The sequence below is a fragment of the Schistocerca cancellata genome, chromosome 6 (assembly GCF_023864275.1).
Source record: "Schistocerca cancellata isolate TAMUIC-IGC-003103 chromosome 6, iqSchCanc2.1, whole genome shotgun sequence".
Taxonomy (NCBI): Eukaryota; Metazoa; Arthropoda; class Insecta; order Orthoptera; family Acrididae; genus Schistocerca; species Schistocerca cancellata.
In genome coordinates, this window is record NC_064631.1 from 394,482,822 (window position 1) to 394,501,210 (window position 18,389).

Genomic DNA, 18,389 nt, shown 5'->3' on the forward strand with positions numbered 1-18,389 from the left:
TGAGCCCAACCTATATAGGTAGGAATGATCATCAAAATAAAATACGAGAAATCAGAGCTCGAACAGGAAGGTTTAGGTGTTTGTTTTTCCCGTGCGCTGTTCGGGAGTGGAATGGTAGAGAGATAGTATGATTGTGGTTCGATGAACCCTCTGCCAAGCACTTAAATGTGAATTGCAGAGTAATCGTGTAGATGTAGATGTAGCATCAACATCAGAACTGTTTTGGATTGACAGACACAGTTTTCTTTTTGTTTCACAAGATACCCCTATTCCTTGAGTAATCCATGGCTTCTTTGTAGACTTTGCTCTAACAAAGGTTAGTTTTGAGGGAAAACAGTGTTCAAATAAGGTGCACACTTCATTAGCAAAAGTGTTATATTTTTCAGTCATGCCATGAGCACTGTAAACATCAGTCCAAGAATGTCTCCGAGGAGTGTCCTAAAATTATCAATTTTTGGCTTATTGATTACCCTCTTGAGCTCAGATGTAAGAGATTTTATATCCTGTTCATTTAACAGAAGGAACTGCATGTCATGGTCTGAGAGGCCACTGACTATTGGTGTTGTAATATAATTTTGTTCATTGGATTTTTCTATAAAGATATTATCAATGGCTGTTTGTGAGCAATTGGCTACCCTAGTGGGGAACCTTACAATGGGAATTAAGTTGAATGATAAGTGTTACTGAGTCAAATAAGTTCTTATTGGGAGAGTCTTTAAGGAAATCTACACTGAAATCACCAGCAACCACTATTCCTTTGTTTCTGGTTGTTAAATGGGCCAGTACAGATTCAAGGTGTTTTATGAACAGATTAAAGTTACCTGCAGGTGCTCGATATACACTTAATATTATGAAGGATTTTTTGTGAAATTCTACTTCTGTTGCACATGCTTCCATATGCTGTTCTAGGCAAAATTTGTGAATGTCTATGTTCTTAAATTTATGACAGTTCCTGATGAATGTGGCAACTCCTCCTTTCTCCATTTCTGCTCTACAAAAGTGAGATGCTAACCTAAACCCCGAAACACTGAAAAGTTCTATACCAGTGGTCAAATGATGTTCAGAGAGGCAGATTATGTCAACTGGGTTTGAGGACTGTAATTCATCTATGCAGATAATAAATTCATTAATTTTCTCAGTCCTCGAATATTCTGATGCAATAAAGATAGCTGAAATTTCACACTGACTGAGTTAAAATTGGGTAGAATTGAAATATCTGCTGATTATTGAAAATTCTTAACCAATAGCTGTTTATGCTGATATAATAAGCTAGAATTATGTTTTTCGTTTCTTTCTCAAACTGAAGGTTTGTCTCAGTCCTAACCTCTCTTAAATTTTGGTTTCTTTCTGTCCTCCCTACCCTAAAAAAGGGTCTTTTCTGAACCCTATAACCACTGGTATTTTATCACTCATGTCAGTGCCTCCCCCCTTCAAGTTTCCTGCTTTTTCCCAGCCAGTTTACCCTTCCCTTTCCTGTTGAGGTGAAGGCCATACCTAGTATAATCCCACCTATTGAGAGAATCAACAGGAACCACACCAATGTGTGACCCTGCATCAGACATAAGCAGCCGTTCCAACTCCAAATTAACTCTCTTGACAGAAGAGTTCAAATGAGGTCAGTCATGACGCCCAAGAACAGATATAAACTCAACACTAATATGCTTCGAAGCTGATGCAGTCTCTGCCAGGTCACATTCTATACTGTACTCAGGATCTCTGTCATTACTATTACCTGGCCCACCCACTATAACCACGGTGTCTTCCTTAGTGAAATCTTTGCAAAGTGATCCTAAATCCTCTGTCACCTGCTCCAGACCAGCACTAAGTTTAAAAAAATTGGTGACCTTGTATTCTGATCCTAGTTCATCCTGCAAAAGTTGGCCAATACCTCTTCCATGGGAACTACCTAACAACAACAACACTTTCTTTCTCTTTATTGATTTCCCTACGTTCTTACTTTTCAATTTGCTGCTGAAAGTTTGTTGTGGCCTGTATACACCTGCAACTGCTTGAGGCTCACCAGCTTCTAATTGAAGCAACAGGTCAAATCTATTTTCCACATTAACCACGAAGCTGTCAGACAAAGTTCTAGGCCCGTTCCTCCCATTACCTGTTGCCACTTCCCACATCTCTTTACCCTTCTCCCTCCTTAACCTGCCAAGATCTTCCCTGGCCTTGTCTAACTAAGCCTGAAGGGCAGCAATTTTCCCCTCCTGTTCTAGTATCTTCCTATCTCCTACATATCCTAAAAAACCACTGATGAGTCTCATTTACTTCCCCTATTCCCACACCCCTACACCCACATGGAAAAAACTCACACCAAAGCCCCGAGATTACAATTCTATGGCAAGTCAAGCACTTCTCTTAAATCCTCCCAGAGGGTAACATTTACTGCATCGTAATACCATATTTCGTTAAACACATTGTATGTTGATATAATACGCGATGCAGTATAGTGTTATAACCTGACAAGAGAAAATTGATGTTTGATGTTAACTTTGAAACCACAATGACCTTAAATGAGAAAGAAGCATTAGTATCATTGAAGCAATTCGTTACAAAGTTCTTAGGACATAAAAAAGACCCAGAATTTGTTTCTATTACAGCCACAATGTTAAAGAAATTGCCAACTTTAGCATGTTTAATGACCATGAAAGTTCACTTTTTGAACAGTCACCTTGGTCACTACCTGACAATATGGGAGATGTTAGTGAGTAGCAAGGAGAGCATTTTCACCAGGACGTCAAAGCGATGGAAAAACATTACCAAGGCCGCTGGAACACCAACATGATGGGGGACTACTGTTGGTCATTTCACTGAGAAGTGCAGCAAGCGACTCATCGTAGAAAAAGTTACACAAGAAGCTGAATGAAAAATGAGAAAGAAAATACAAACCAATTCCAGTTGACAAGTGAGAACTCTATTAACACATCATTGTTTCAAATAACTTACTGCAAATACATACCATGCTTATGTTGTAACAAAGCATTTCATTTCATTAATTTCCCCATTTACCATATAGCATAGGATTTTTATACTATATAATAAAAAGCATATTGCTCAAAAGCTATGGGTGATACAAAAAGAAAATAGGCTAGATTTGTATTCAGCTCATTAAAATCTATAAAGATCAGCTATCAAAGTAAAAAAAGTTTTTCAAAAAATTTTTTTGTTGCCCTCTGCCATTAATGAGGAGGGGTCATTCCACGTCAAATCAACAAATGAAACCATCATTTTCAACCTTACCCTCCTGGATTTAATGAAATTAAGTATGCCTGTAGTATTCATAAATAGTACTACAAATTAATTTTTTCACATTTTTCTGATAAAAAGTTTCCGAGTAATGGACTTTGAAAAATTGAAAAAAATGACAAATTTTTGACCCGGGGAACAATGTTGTTTTCTTTATAACTCGTGTTCTAATTAAGCTAGAACAACAAAATTTACTTCATTGGAAAGCTCTTTTAAAAATCTTTTATATGATACCAAACATCATTAGTTTAATACATATATACACATTGTTTATAAAAACAACATTGTTGAATTTGTCGAATTTTGAAAAACTGTATTTTTGAAATTCTCCAAAAAATATATTTGAAAGATACACTTTACATCTACATATTCTGAAAGTTTCAACTTGGGATGAGCATGGGATCACTATCAAAAGCAATTTTATGTTTACCACGATTCTCCAAAATCACAGTCAGATAGGTGAATTTCTATTATTTTGCTACACATGAAAATATTACAGTGTTAGATTTTGTTACATGGTCCAAAAATTGTACTTTTGAAACGAATAACTGCTTATTAAACTTTAGTGCTAACTATTTATTAATAGCTGTAAAACCACGGGGAAAACAAAGAAAAAAAGGAAACTATCTCTCATTTTAAAGATTATATATAAAATGATTCTTTGGTGTTACTATCTGGAATCTATTCAGTATTTTATCTCTAGTTAATGTTGTCAGCAATTTTCACCTATTGTTGAAAGTGACCCACACATTCTTTTGTTGTGAGGCAGCTGTAGTGAAATTATGTGATTAACTCTGAAATGTGTTTTGAATCTAGCTTAAAGGTACTTTTGTACAAACCTGACAAGAGTCTGGAAGTTTGTATGCCTACAACCAGTTAATGTTTGCATACTATTAACATAATTAAATATTTTTTTACAGGAAGTGAAAGAACAGAGAAGTAATATTGTGTAGTATTGAATATAGAAAGCTGGGGCATTCAACTTCAAAAACTTTTTTTTAATTAGTTTGTTCACTTGAGAAATATAAAATGCCTAAAATTTCAGCTTTGTGCTGTAATCCATTTAATGAAAAGGGCTACAATAACCACAAGAGAAACTTACGGCCTGTTTCACAATGGATGAAAGCAAGAAAACCTTTCTTAACTTTTTGATTTAAATTGTGTGACAACTGCCGTAAAAAATTGCACGAGTAGAAATTTGTGATACATCTAGCACAGAAAATGATGATGGTCTACTGTATTCTGTGCTGAAACAAGAAAGTGAAAATGTTTTGTGTGATAGTGACGTACAAGACATTGCAGCAAGTGTGGCCTTAGAAAGGCTGAATGCTTCTTTGCAGTCTTTTGGTGAATCGCCAATTAAGAAGAAACGACTGTGTGAAGCAAAATATCCTAAGGAAAAACTAATTAAATTAACTTCAACAATTCAAACAAAGGGTATTATTGCCTCCTTCTGAAAAAGAAGAGGAGGTACATGATCATGCAGACTCTGAGATGATCAGTCAGCTAAAAGATAAATTTCATACATGTACATCTCGAAGTAAACAGATGGAAATTCTTACCATTTTACCCAAAGGCTGGAGTGTTAAGAAGCTTCAAGATGAATTTAACGTAACAAATTACATGGCTCAGAGAGTAAAAGATTTGGTGAAGGTCAAAGGAATTTTGTCTTCACCAAACCCAAAACCAGGCAAGACTCTTGATCAAAACAACTGCTGATTTTGTTAGAAACTTTTATTGTTCTGATGAGATAAGCAGGGCAATGCCTGGGAAATAAGATTTTGTGCTTGTGAGAGATAATGGAGAAAAACTGCAAGTACAAAAACGGATAGTTTTAAGTAATTTGAAAGAAATTTACATGAACTCTAAAGACAACCATCCAGAGCTCCAAATTGGATTTTCGAAGTTTACAGACCTACATCCCAAAAATTGTGTTTTAGCTGGAAGTAGTGGTACACATAGTGTCTGTGTGTGTACTACCCATCAAAACTTCAAACTCATGATGACTGGATGTAACATTCCTCAGCTGACAAAGGATGAAGATAATCCAATAAAAACTTACAAAGACTGCATTACAAGAGTTGTATGTAATCCGTCATTACCTGCTTGTCATTTTGGTGAATGTAAATTCTGCCCTGGCCCAGAAACATTTAAGACATATTTACAAGATTTGTTGAATACTAATTATATTGATAATATAACTTATCAGCAATGGGTTTCCGTTGATCACACATCTCTAGAAACAATCATAAAATCATCTGACAACTTTATTGATTGTTTCTTTTGATAAATTAAAATTGCTTACACAACATTCGTTTGTTGCTAGTCAACAATCAACCTTCCAAAAGAGACTGAGAAATGAACTTAAAGAAGGCGAGGTCTTAGCGATCTGTGACTTTTCTGAGAATTACTCCTTTGTCATCCAGGACGAAGTTCAAGGCTATCACTGGACAAACATGCAAGCAACGATTCATCCCATTGTTGCTTATTACAAAGATGGGAACAAACTCGAGTACACAAGTCTTGTAATCATATCAGAATGCCTAACACGTGACACTGTTGCTGTGTATTTGTTTCAGTCGTACTTGATGGACTTCCTGACTGCTAAATTCGGTAGAAAACCAAGAAAAATATATTATTTCTCTGATGGAGCAGCAGCTCATTATAAAAATAGGAAGAACTTTATCAACCTGTGCCATCATGAAGAAGATTTCCAAACTGAAGCTGAATGGCATTTTTCAGCCACCTTGCATGGGAAGGGAGCTAGTGATGGTGTTGGTGGAACAGTTAAACGACTTGCAGCTCGAGCAAGTTTGCAACGGCCATACAGTGATCAAATAATGACACCTAAACAACTTTATATGTTTTCCAAGGATAACATAGAAGGAATGAACTTCAAGTATGCTACTAAAGAAGATCACAAAAATGAAGAAATGAAACTTATGGAGAGATTTGAGAAATGCTGCAAAATTGTAGGGACACAAAAACTTCACACTTTTATTCCTGTTAGCAAGGACAAAATAATAACAAAAGTGTATTCAAACTCTGATGATAGTAAAATTGAACTGGTGACAGTTTCTGACAGTGATACAATACCGTTCAAAGACATAAAAGGATATGTTGCTTGTGATTGTAATGGACGCTGGTGGTTAACCTGTGTACTTGAAAAAAATCAGGAGAAGGATGAAATCACAGTTATTTTCTTACATCCACATGGACCGTCACCATCTTTTACATTTCCGAGTCATCCAGACGTTCTTTCCATAAGCAGTAGGGAAGTAGTGGCAATCGTGAACCCTCAAACTGCTACAGGGCGAACATATAAGTTACCCAGTGCATAAATGATGTGCAACAGAATGATTAGTTTGAAGTATGAATAAGTGCACTAATAGGATGCCTATTTGTAAATAATTGTAATTACTAACTGAATTTAGGTCTGATCTCAGGTATTCATCTTCCTATGTTTATTTTTTATTTTTTTTTTTTTTAAGTTTTCATTTTATATTTATTAATTACAGAAGCATAAAACATATGTTCTTTTGTTAATTATAAGTTATTTTTAATTTCCACATTTTACAACAACATACAGCTCTTGAGAAGTAGGCCTAATATCTAAAATAAATTAGTTTTTACAAATTTTTAAAGCACCACCCTTCACGTAAAATTGCTTTTGATAGTGATCCCATGCTCATCCCAAGTTGAAACTTTCAGAATATGTAGATGTAAAGTGTATTTTTCACATATATTTTTTTGAGAATTTTAAAAATACAGTTTTTCAAAATTCGATAAATTCAACAATGTTGTTTTTATAAACAATGTGTATATATGTATTAAACTAATGATTTTTGGTATCATATATAAGCTCTTTAAAAGAGCTTTCCAATGAAATAAATTTTATTGTTCTAGCTTAATTAGAACACGAGTTATAAAGAAAACAACATTGTTCCGCGAGTCAAAAATTTGTCATTTTTTCAATTTTTCAAAGTCCATTACTTGGTAACTTTTTATCAGAAAAATGTGAAAAAATTAATATGTGGTACTATTTATGAGTACTACAGGCATACTTAATTTCATTTAAATCCAAGAGGGTAAGGTTGTAGCACTTGTTGATTTGACATGGAATTGCCCAGAGGTATGGAATCAAATTGGGGAGAAAAGGAATTTGTGGCACAACTTGATGGTTGATAAGCACATCCTTTAACATTAGGAACTATCAATATGGTAGTGGAAGGGAGAGGGGGAGTGGGAGGTGGAGCGGGAGGAAGAGGGGGGGGGGAGAGAGAGAGAGAGAGAGAGAGAGAGAGAGAGAGAGAGAGAGAGAGAGAGATATTTTTGTGTGTGTGTGTGTGTGTGTGTGTGTGTGTGTGTGTGTGTGTGTGTGTGTGTAGGCACGCTTGGTTTTTGGGGGGTGCCAGGCTAAAATTGTAGAGGGATACCGAGGCTCAGTACGGTGAGCAGGTTCGAATGGACATAGGCTGCAGTAATTATGCAGCAGAAAAGAAATAGTACATTTTAGTCCTATTAAAGAGGAAAAGGCTCCTTACTTATGGCCAAATTGTTTCAGAGCTTGCTGGTGCTTCAAGCATTCATTTCCCCCTGAATCATTTTCTAATGGCTGTGAACAGTCAGTTTATATTGCGCAAGGCTGACTGCTATACAAATTCTGGTTCAGTAGCGAAACATGTTTGTAGGCACCAGTGAGTGTGAAACAAGCGAGGAATCTCATTGTCATATTGTCATCAACACAAGAACTCCACTGCACAACATAGCAGCATATACTGTCCATTCCATAAAATGCGATTTATGATATAAAACATGTTTGATGCACAACTTAAGTTAAGTCAGACAGTTCTCATCCAATGTCACGACCTTACAAACTATGGCATCATAACCATATAACATGTAATGCAGCAAGATTGTGATTATTATGTATATTATTGTCCATTACCTAAAGTTTAAATTATAATGTTAAAAATGTGTTTGTTGAAGAACATAAATGAAAAGTGTTCACTTTAACAGTTCCTCCGTCAATGACATCACCTAACAAACTTAAGTGTTTCAACCATTTAACCTGTAAAATTGTGTACTTTAATTATTGATTATGCTTAATATGTAATTATTTATTATACATAATATTGTCCATTTGGTATTGATTTTTATTTATTTTGAAGTGTAATGTCAATGTTAAGAATCAAATTCATGCACAATACACTATGCAAGTGTATTGTATGTTTGCTTATAATGTTTGGTTACCTAAGAACTAGTGCCCCTTCCAGATGTTAGTCAGTTGTTTCCTGAAGATGGCCCAGTAAGATGTAAACTAGTTTGAAATAAACAAAAACAGTGTTTTTGTTATTCAACCTTAAATGTGGAACTGTCCTACTAAGATGTAACAGAACAATCCATAAATAGTCTCAGTTTTAACTACATTTAACCCAAGGGGATCAAATAATAGTTTTGCTAATGCTGTATAGATCAACTTAGTAGTAATTTAGATTTGATAGTAATAAGGATTGATTAGTGAAGGTATGCCAAGGTATCTAGGAATAGCTTGCACTGAAAAGGGAAGTAGAGGAGATAAACTGCAGGCTTGGACATAGATCAGAATGTGCAAATGACATTTCAGAGGATGTTGAGGCCAACTGAAGGGTGCGATTCGAACAGACTGATTTGATCCATGACTTAACTGTGTTGTGTGATGTCATGGTGGCAGATCGTATTTGTGATGGCATGCTGCAGAATTTGTTGGTGATCCCTTGTGAGTCATTTGACACTGTGGATAGTGTCTGTAAGGTTTGTACTGGAAGAGTTTGTGGTCGTTCGCTTGTGAAGTACTTTGAAATTGGGTGATGATGCACATTGTCACCAATTTTGCTGTTTTTCTTGTTGATGTTTGGTAACTGTGTTGAACTGTGGTTAACAGGTATTGCGGATACAGTTTACCATTGTTGGTTTGGTTAGTTTGTTTGTACATGTTATGTGAGTTTTGGTTTGTTGTACTGTGGGCCTTGTTTTAGACAGCTAGGGCAAGTGAACGTTTGTGTAATAGATTTGACGGTTTGGGTGTGTTGCTTTTTAGTACTGCAGGCTTCTTTCTCATTACCAAATAGATCAAATGAATTTTGTAGCACCAGGTTTTCGAGTTGTGTTGGAATTATTACTACTGAGGGTTTCTTTTGAGCTACTGAATGTTGTCATATCTCCTACTTAGTGTGGTTGTCATTGTAGTTTCATTTTATTGCTGGAGTTAAATATTGTGTGCGTTATTTATGATTGTTCGCAATCGTAATCAGTGACATCATGGTTGTCATATTATTTACGCTTGAAATACGGGCGTCCACAATCCTGATGTAAATGTAGTGTGACTAGGGCCTCCCGTCGGGTAGACCATTTGCCGGGTGCAAGTCTTTTGATTTGACGCCGCTTCAGCAACTATCGCGTTGATGGGGATGAAATGATGATGATTAGGACAACACAACACACAGTCCCTGAGCGGAGAAAATCTCCGGCCAAGCCGGGAATCGAACCCGGGCCCTTAGGATTGACATTCTGTCATGTTAACCATTCAGCTACCGGGGGCGGACACCATCCTGATGACATCATGGGTCAAAACAGACATGTGTATTCACTATTTTCAGTTTTGCCAGATGGTGACTATAACAGGTATACTAATATGGAAACACTGATAGAGGAAAAGAAGAAATGGTGGATGGCAGCATACCAATCTATTAAAGAAATGCATGAGACAATACAGTACAGTGGAAGGCAGAAGCTGATCTTCGAAATAAGAAACAGATTTTGAATAGCGTCAGTCTTAGGTTAAGACCTGAGTTATTAAAGCACATGCTAACCCCACTAAGTAATTATGTATTGTAGTTTAGGGCAGTAGCCTACTGAGTAATGAGCAGGACACTTATATTCGGTATTTCAGCAATAAGTACAATGAGTCATTTGCGTTGTTCAAGGATTCTTAGAGATATAGCAGAGTCAGAACACAAAGATCAAGAGAAAGAAGAGCAATCAGGGTTTAGATACTGTGTTTCAATTGAAGCAAGTAAGACAGGAAAGATCAAACACCAACCAAGAAAGCCATCTTTTGTTTGTAGATCTTCATACTGTACCTAACCAAATGCTCTGCAAAGGGCGGGTCAACTGAAGCGTCCAACTCCACCCATCGGCTTTGACCCATGACGTAAAGCTGTTGTGATGTGTGGTGTCATGACAGCGCGGAGTTTAGTTAGTGAGAGTGGCGTGTTTGTAGGTGTCGTTTTGATGTGATCGGTGGTGCTCTCTGGTGGTGTGTTTATGTGCTGTGTGATGTTTTTAGTTTAGTTTGCATGTGTGGCTTGTCTATAGGTGGTGTATTCTTGCGGTTGGTGGTTCTCTCTGGTGGTGTGTTTATGGGTAGTGTGTTATGTGGAGAATGGGGTTCACTTGCGTGGTAGCATTGCATGTGTGTGGTATCAGTAGCGACTGTGCTTTCAGCGGAATATTTTTCAGTGAGTTAACGATTTCGGTTTTGTTATGTCTACGTTATTGTAGTTTTTTTTCTGTTCATCATGTGCAAATTAAGGTAAATTGATTTGTTTATTCCTTTAGTAAGTATGGATATGACTGACAAGGGCAACAGTTTTTGGCTGTCTGGGATGATGGGGGACAGTGCATTGTCTCTAGTAAAATTTCTTCAGCTTTTGAGTAGTGTGGTATTGATAGTTGCTGTTGACCTATGTACGTCAAGGGAAGTGATCGATTCCAGTGGATTTTCTGTGTAGTGTGGCCTGAGCTCCCAGTTGGTGCACATAGACTACACAGAAAGATACGTATATAGCTTCTTTTCTGTGTTTACTTCGTAGATTCTTACTTAAATTGCTTGAGTTTCGCATAGGAGGTGTAATTTCGAGTTTTAGTTACTGTAATCGTAAATTCAGGCAGATTGTAGTGCAGTCGTTAGGCATTTGCACATGTTAATTCATACACTCTTTGTGTGTTTCCCTTGCGTTATCTAGGCACGGACTCGTGTTTCAGTAACTGTTGTTCAACATCGATTAGAATGGACAGGGACTGTGATTGCTGTGTTCGAATGAGGGCTGAGTTGGCATCCCTTCACTCACAGCTGCAGGCGGCGCTGACTTCGGTCGCGCAACTTGAGGCTGTTGCCAATGGACACCACTGTGGGGAGCCGGACTTTGGTATCACGGGGATGTCAACCTCGTCCCGTCTGTCCCCAGATCAGTCTGCCGCTGTGGTTGCCCAGGTTGCTGCCCACGGTGGGGCTGAGCCCTCGCCTGTGTTTGATTGGGAGGTCGTTCCAAGGCATGGCAGGCAGCGAAAGACGTCCCCGGAGGCTGATCAGAAAGCCTCCCCGGTGTGTCTGACAAACAGGTTTTAGGTACTGTCTCTGGCTGAGCCAGATGCAGCTGCCTGCCCTGTTTCAGAGGATGATTCTCAGCCTTCAAGGTCCAGGCAATCGTAGAGTGTGGGCTTATTGGTAGTTGGGAGCTCCAATGTTAGGCGCGTAATGGGGCCCCTTAGGGATATGGCGGCTAAGGAGGGGAAGAAATCCAGTGTGCACTCCGTGTGCATTCCAGGTGGAGTCATTCTTGATGTGGAAAGGGTCCTTCCGGATGCCATGAAGAGCACAGGGTGCAACCAGCTGCAGGTGGTGGCACATGTCGGCCCTAATGACGTGTGTCACTTTGGATCTGAGGAAATTCTCTCTGGATTCCAGCGGCTATCTGATTTGATGAAGGCTGCCGGTCTTGCTCACGAGATGAAGGCAGAGCTCACCATCTGCAGCATCGTTGACAGAACCGACTGTGAACCGTTGGTGCAGAGCCGGGTGGAGGGTCTGAATCAGAGGCTCAGACGGTTTTGCGACCGTGTTGGCTGCAGATTCCTTGACTTGCGCCATAGGGTGGTGGGGTTTCGGGTTCTGCTGAATAGGACAGGAGTTCACTACACTCAGCTGGCAGCTACACGGGTAGCGGAGGCTGTGGGGCGTGGACTGGGCAGTTTTTTTTAGGTTAGAAGACCTCGGGAAAGTACGGGGTGGGCTGCAATCTCAAAGGCTGCATGGCAAATACAGGACGTGCTTGGATCAAGGAACAGTCGGAATTCTAGTTGTAAATTGTTGCAGTTGTGCTGGGAAAGTCCCTGAGCTTCAAGCGCTAATAGAAAGCACAGAAGCTGAAATCGTTATAGGTACATAAAGCTGGCTATAGCCTGAAATAAGTTCTGTAGAAATTTTTACGAAGTCTCAGACGGTGTTCAGGAAAGATAGATTAGGCAGAATTGATGGTGGAGTGTTTGTGTCTGTCAGTAGTGGTTTATCTTGTAGTGACGTCGAAATAGATACTCCGTACGAATTGGTATGGGTGGAGGTTATACTTAACAGCCGAACTAAGTTAATAATTGGCTCCTTCTACCGACCCCCAGACTCCGATGATATAGTTGCTGAACAGTTCAGAGAAAATTTGAGTCTCGTAACAAATAAAATGGTTATAGTTGGTGGGAACTTCAACCTTCCCTCGATATGTTGGCAAAAATATGTGTTCAAAACCAGTGGTAGGCAGAAAACATCTTCCGAGATTGTTGTAAATGCTTTCTCCGAAAATTATTTCGAGCAGTTAGTCCACGAACCCACGCGAATTGTAAATGGTTGCGAAAACACACTTGACCTCTTAGCCACAAACAATCCAGAGCTAATAGAGAGCATCATGACTGATACAGGGATTAGTGATCACAAGGTCATTGAAGCTAGGCTCAATACCGTTTCTTCCAAATCCACCAGAAACAAGCAAAATAATTTTATTTAAAAAAGTGGATAAAGTGTCACTAGACCTTCCTAAGAGACAATCTCCTTTCCTTCCGAACTGACTATGCAAACGTAGGTGAGATGTGGCTCAAATTCAAAGATATAGTAGCAACAGCAATTGAGAGATTCATACCTCATAAATCGGTAAGAGATGGAACTGACCCCTCATGGTACACAAAACAGGTCCGAACGCTGTTGCAGAGGCAACGGAAAAAGCATGCGAAGTTCAGAAGAACGCGATATCCCGAAGATTGGCTAAAATTTACAGACGCGTGAAATTAGGCACGGACTTCATAGTGAGATGCCTTTAATAGGTTCCACAACGAACCATTGTCTCTAAATTTGGTAGAAAATCCGAAGAAATTCTGGTCGTATGTAAAGTACACAAGCGGCAAGACGCAGTCAATACCTTCGCTGCACAGTGCCAATGGTGCCGTTACTGACGACTGTGCTGCTAAAGCGGAGTTATTGAACGCAGTTTTCCGAAATTCCTTCACCAGGGAAGACGAATGGAATATTCCAGAATTTGAAACACGAACAGCTGCTAGCACGAGTTTCTTAGAAGTAGATACCTTCGGGGTTGCGAAGCAACTCAAATCGCTTGATAAGGGCAAGTCTTCAGGTCCAGATTGTATACCGATTAGGTTCCTTTCAGATTACGCTGATATCTACTTAGCAATCATATACAACCGCTCTCTCACCGATAGATCTGTACCTACAGATTGGAAAATTGCGCAGGTCGCACCAGTGTTTAAGAAGGGTAGTAGGAGTAATCCATCGAACTACAGACCTATATCATTGACGTCGGTTTGCAGTAGGGTTTTGGAGCATATACTGTATTCAAACATTATGAATCACCTCGAAGGGAACGATCTATTGATACGTAATCAGCATGGTTTCAGAGAACATCGTTATTGTGCAACGCAGCTAGCTCTTTATTCGCACGAAGTAATGGCCGCTATCGACAGGCTATCTCAAGTTGATTCCGTATTTCTAGATTTCCGGAAAGCTTTTGACACCGTTCCTCACAAGCGGCTTCTAATCAAGCTGCGGGGCTATGGGGTATAGTCTCAGTTGTGCGATTGGATTCGTGATTTCCTGTCAGGAAGGTCACAGTTCGTAGTAATAGACGGCAAATCATCGAGTAAAACTGAAGTGATATCAGATGTTCCCCAGGGAAGCATCCTGGGACCTCTGCTGTTCCTGATCTATATAAATGACCTGAGTGACAATCTGAGCAGTTCTCTTAGGTTGTTCACAGATGATGCTGTAATTTACTGTCTAGTAAGGTCATCCGAAGACCAGTATCAGTTGCAAAGCGATTTAGAAAAGATTGCTGTATGGTGTGGCAGGTGGCAGTTGATGCTAAATAACGAAAAGTGTGAGGTGATCCACGAGTTCCAAAAGAAATTCGTTGGAATTCGATTACTCGATAAATAGTACAATTCTCAAGGCTGTCAATTCAACTAAGTACCTGAAAGTTAAAATTACGAACAACTTCAGTTGGAAAGACCACGTAGATAATATTGTGGGGAAGGAGAGCCAAAGGTTGCGTTTCATTGGCAGGACACTTAGAAGATGCAACAAATCCACTAATGAGACAGCTTACACTACACTCGTTCGTCCTCTGTTAGAATATTGCGGCGTGGTGTGGGATCCTTACCAGGTGGGATTGGCGGAGGACATTGAAAGGGTGCAAAAAAGGGCAGCTCGTTTTGTATTATCACGTGATAGCGGAGAGAGTGTGGCAGATATGATACGCGAGTTGGGATGGAAGTTATTGAAGTAAAGACGTTTTTCGTCGCGGCGAGATCTATTTACGAAATTTCAGTCACCAACTTTCTCTTCCGAATGCGAAAATATTTTGTTGAGCCCAACCTGCATAGGTAGGAATGATCATCAAAATAAAATAAGAGAAACCAGAGCTTGAACAGAAAGGTTTAGGTGTTTGTTTTTCCCGCGCACTGTTCGGGAGTGGAATGGTAGAGAGATAGTATGATTGTGGTTCGATGAACCCTCTGCCAAGCACTTAAATGTGAATTGCTGAGTAATCATGTAGATGTAGATGACGTCATATGCGCCATATTGGAGTCGTAGTGGATGGTCGTGTCTGCCATATTTGTGTCATCATGGGTCAAAGGAGACGGGTGGAATCAGACGCTTCCGTATTTCCCAAAGGGCTACAGGATTCAAATATCAATCAAACTTTAACATGTGCTCTCCAAAATTTGTATAATGTATAATGGTTCAACATCAAGAATAAAACCTATTCATAGAACTCTCTCTAAAGTTTCCTGTCACAAAGGGTTTGTATCAAGGCCATATATCCTGTTTAGAATATAAACAGTAAAAATCAATGAAATAATGCAGAGAAATCATTACAGGTATGTGTGAAACCTGCTGGTATAAACTGAAATGCACGGACAATCAAGTCCTGATTGACAACAAAAAGGTCATCAAGAATTATGGCATGAAAACTACAACTAGAGGTAGAGTATAAACAATGGAGCTTGGAGCTTAACATCAAGAGAACAAAATATCCTCCTACAGAGGCAGAACTATCCAGCATTAAAACAAGATACAGAGGAAAATGCGGCTCACAGTAGTTACACATATCTAGGATCAGAATTTGATACCACCTTTAAAGATGATGATGAAATTACAATACGAATAACTCAAGCTAGAACACTGATTTCTTGTTTAAACAGAATCTTCTGGAGTAGCAAAACAGGAAAGAAACAGAAACACATTATCCACTGAACTATAATTAAAAGTTGCTTGTTACGTGGTGCACAGACATGAAGAGTTACATCTAGAAAGTGGCGATTAATTCGGAGGCCACTGCAATAGACATGTTCGTACGTCACTGGAAATATCCAGAACCAAGAAAATACGTAATGAAGAGTTTGATTATGGATGGATGCAGAAGGGTCTTTCAAACATGATATAGAATCTAAACCATCTAAACTGTGGCCATGCCCAATCAATATACAAATCTCCACCAATTTAAGAGATCAATGGCATAATAAAGAATCATGGAGACTAGGCATCAGATAATGCTGGAAGGTGTCCTAAAACTAATATATTATCATTTGCTTACTGTAGGCAAGTATGAAGTTAAATCTTCTGCTCTATAAACACATTCAGGTAATTTCAGTGCACAAGTGCAGACATTAGATAGCTGATACATTCAATGAGAGGACTTGGCTTACAATAAAATAACATCCTGCATAGTCTAACAGTAAATATGAGTTCAAATCAATCTAGCTCGAAGCCTCAAACTGTCAGTCCTGTTTGACAATGGGATCAACGTGAACAAAAGCATTGGGACATTAGGAAAACTGAAAAAAAATTGTAGGATGTGGATAAAAACATGTAGGCCTACACTTTACCATGCTACAAACTTTTCTGTTGCAAAGATTGAAAGACATTCAAGCTGTTACCATATTTTTATAAGGAGCATGTCAGGTATGAACCTGAACAGAACAATGGCCATTCCTCAACTTGGTTTCAGATGAAGCACGGTTTAAACAGAGTCTGAAAGACTTTTTGATAGACAACTCCTTCTTCTCTCTAGATGAATATCTCAACAGAGACTGTTACGCCAATTTAAGTAAAAATGTACATTAGATTTCAGTTTTGACAGCACTTGGTCACAACAGTCAAAATTAGGTATTTTGTGTATGATAAATTTATTAATAGTGCATAACAATGTTTCATTCTGACAGCGTGTTCATTCTGTAAATATTGGCTGTTCCAGTTTACCTCATCATATTTATCTATTTCAACAATCTCCTAACAAATGATCATGGTAGTATTATATTCAAATGTTTTATATTATACTTTCTGACATGTTCCACATCCACGAGCATCATCCCATTTTTTGGGCCTATGGAACGAAAACTGAATCTGAATAGGGTGGTCCACAGGCAAACCTCAATTTTGCGCGCGTATATGCATGAGACACAGCCTATTCTGCAACATTTCAACTCCTCCCCATCTCTTTTCCACGAGTAAATTGCATATGATGGTCGCTGCATACTATACAGAATCAACAGGACCTTCAACTTCAGTGTAGGCAGTTTGTTGCCTATAACGCTTGTACCTTTCGTCAATTTCGTGTAGGGCCTACTTATATTTGGGACTACAGTCTTAACAGTTCCCTCTGTTCCATTAGCAATGGGTAGTCGGCTACCGAACTTTCTTCTGTCGGAAAAGCATTTTTGAATAAAACAATAAACGTAATGGAAAATAATGGTCTAGTGTTACATATGTTAGTGACTATCATTACTAATCGCTACATCTTAAACAAAAGACTGGAATCCTGATTCGCTTTATGTTGAAGGCATTTAAATGACAACCATTTAATTTAACTTCAAATACAGGCGAAAATACATACAATACTTATGCTTAAAATTACACAGAATGAGACACAGCTCCTTAACATACTTGTACGAATGATCTCATTTTATCTCTTCTCTTGCCTCCAGCTTAAGAACTGTTTTTGTTCATTTACAGTGAGAACACCGTGTGTGGTTAACCCTCGGATGATGCATTATAGTTCTGCTTTCGTAAACTCTCCAAGAGATACAAATCTATTCTCGAAATAACACGCATGTTTTCGCCAGCATTACACATTTGTTACAATACACATTCGAAAGCTACAGCACATAACACATCTACATTTCAAAACATTTTCATACTCCCTCCATCCCACTATCACCGATGCTCGATGCTGTCAGATCGAGATATCGACTAGAGATTCCAATTAAATTATATCGTTCAACGACAAAAATTGCAAGGTAAGGATACTGAGGAATTTAGACATCATCGAGTTATTTTCCGTGATAACACTCTTCTTTTCTGTGTTGCGGGCGCCAGTGCTTCTGGTGTGCTGCACACTATCGACTCTGCTCTCGCCCTGGTTACAACTTCGGCAGAGGCAAACTGACAGCCGACACCAGAGGTCAAGCTAGACCGTAAAAAAAGGCTATTGAGAGGCGGTTGAGAAGCGAGCATCGTATTCGAGAGGGTTGTTTACTCTGCTAGTGTGAGTTGCTGAAGGTACATTGTGTGGGGCCTGTTGGCGGGCTGCAGTAAAAAGCCGAACACAGTCTTGAGGGGCCGGCTCCTTGAAGAAGAACCTGTTGGGCACTGTAGATACAACACGGAAGGGATGTGTGCAGCCGTTGTAATTGTGGAAAGATTGAGCCGGTCAGTGGAAGGCGATCAACTTCTTTCTTCGGTGAGAATATCCCCCATTCTTGGCCACAAACTTCCGTGTCCTAAAACTTGGCTTTTGTGCTTTCCTGACCTAGTACCA

At 39.0% G+C, this 18,389-nt stretch overlaps 1 protein-coding gene across 1 annotated transcript in view; it reads right to left on the reverse strand.

The window, feature by feature from the left end:
* LOC126191566 (ribitol-5-phosphate transferase FKTN-like) overlaps positions 1–17,677 on the reverse strand; it is an 88,454-nt gene extending 70,777 nt beyond the window's left edge. Inside the window, exon 1 of the mRNA XM_049932482.1 lies at positions 17,516–17,677. The gene's annotated coding sequence lies outside the window, so the exon portion shown is untranslated. The remainder of the gene's footprint in view (positions 1–17,515) is intronic.
* Between the last annotated feature and the right edge of the window lie 712 nt (positions 17,678–18,389).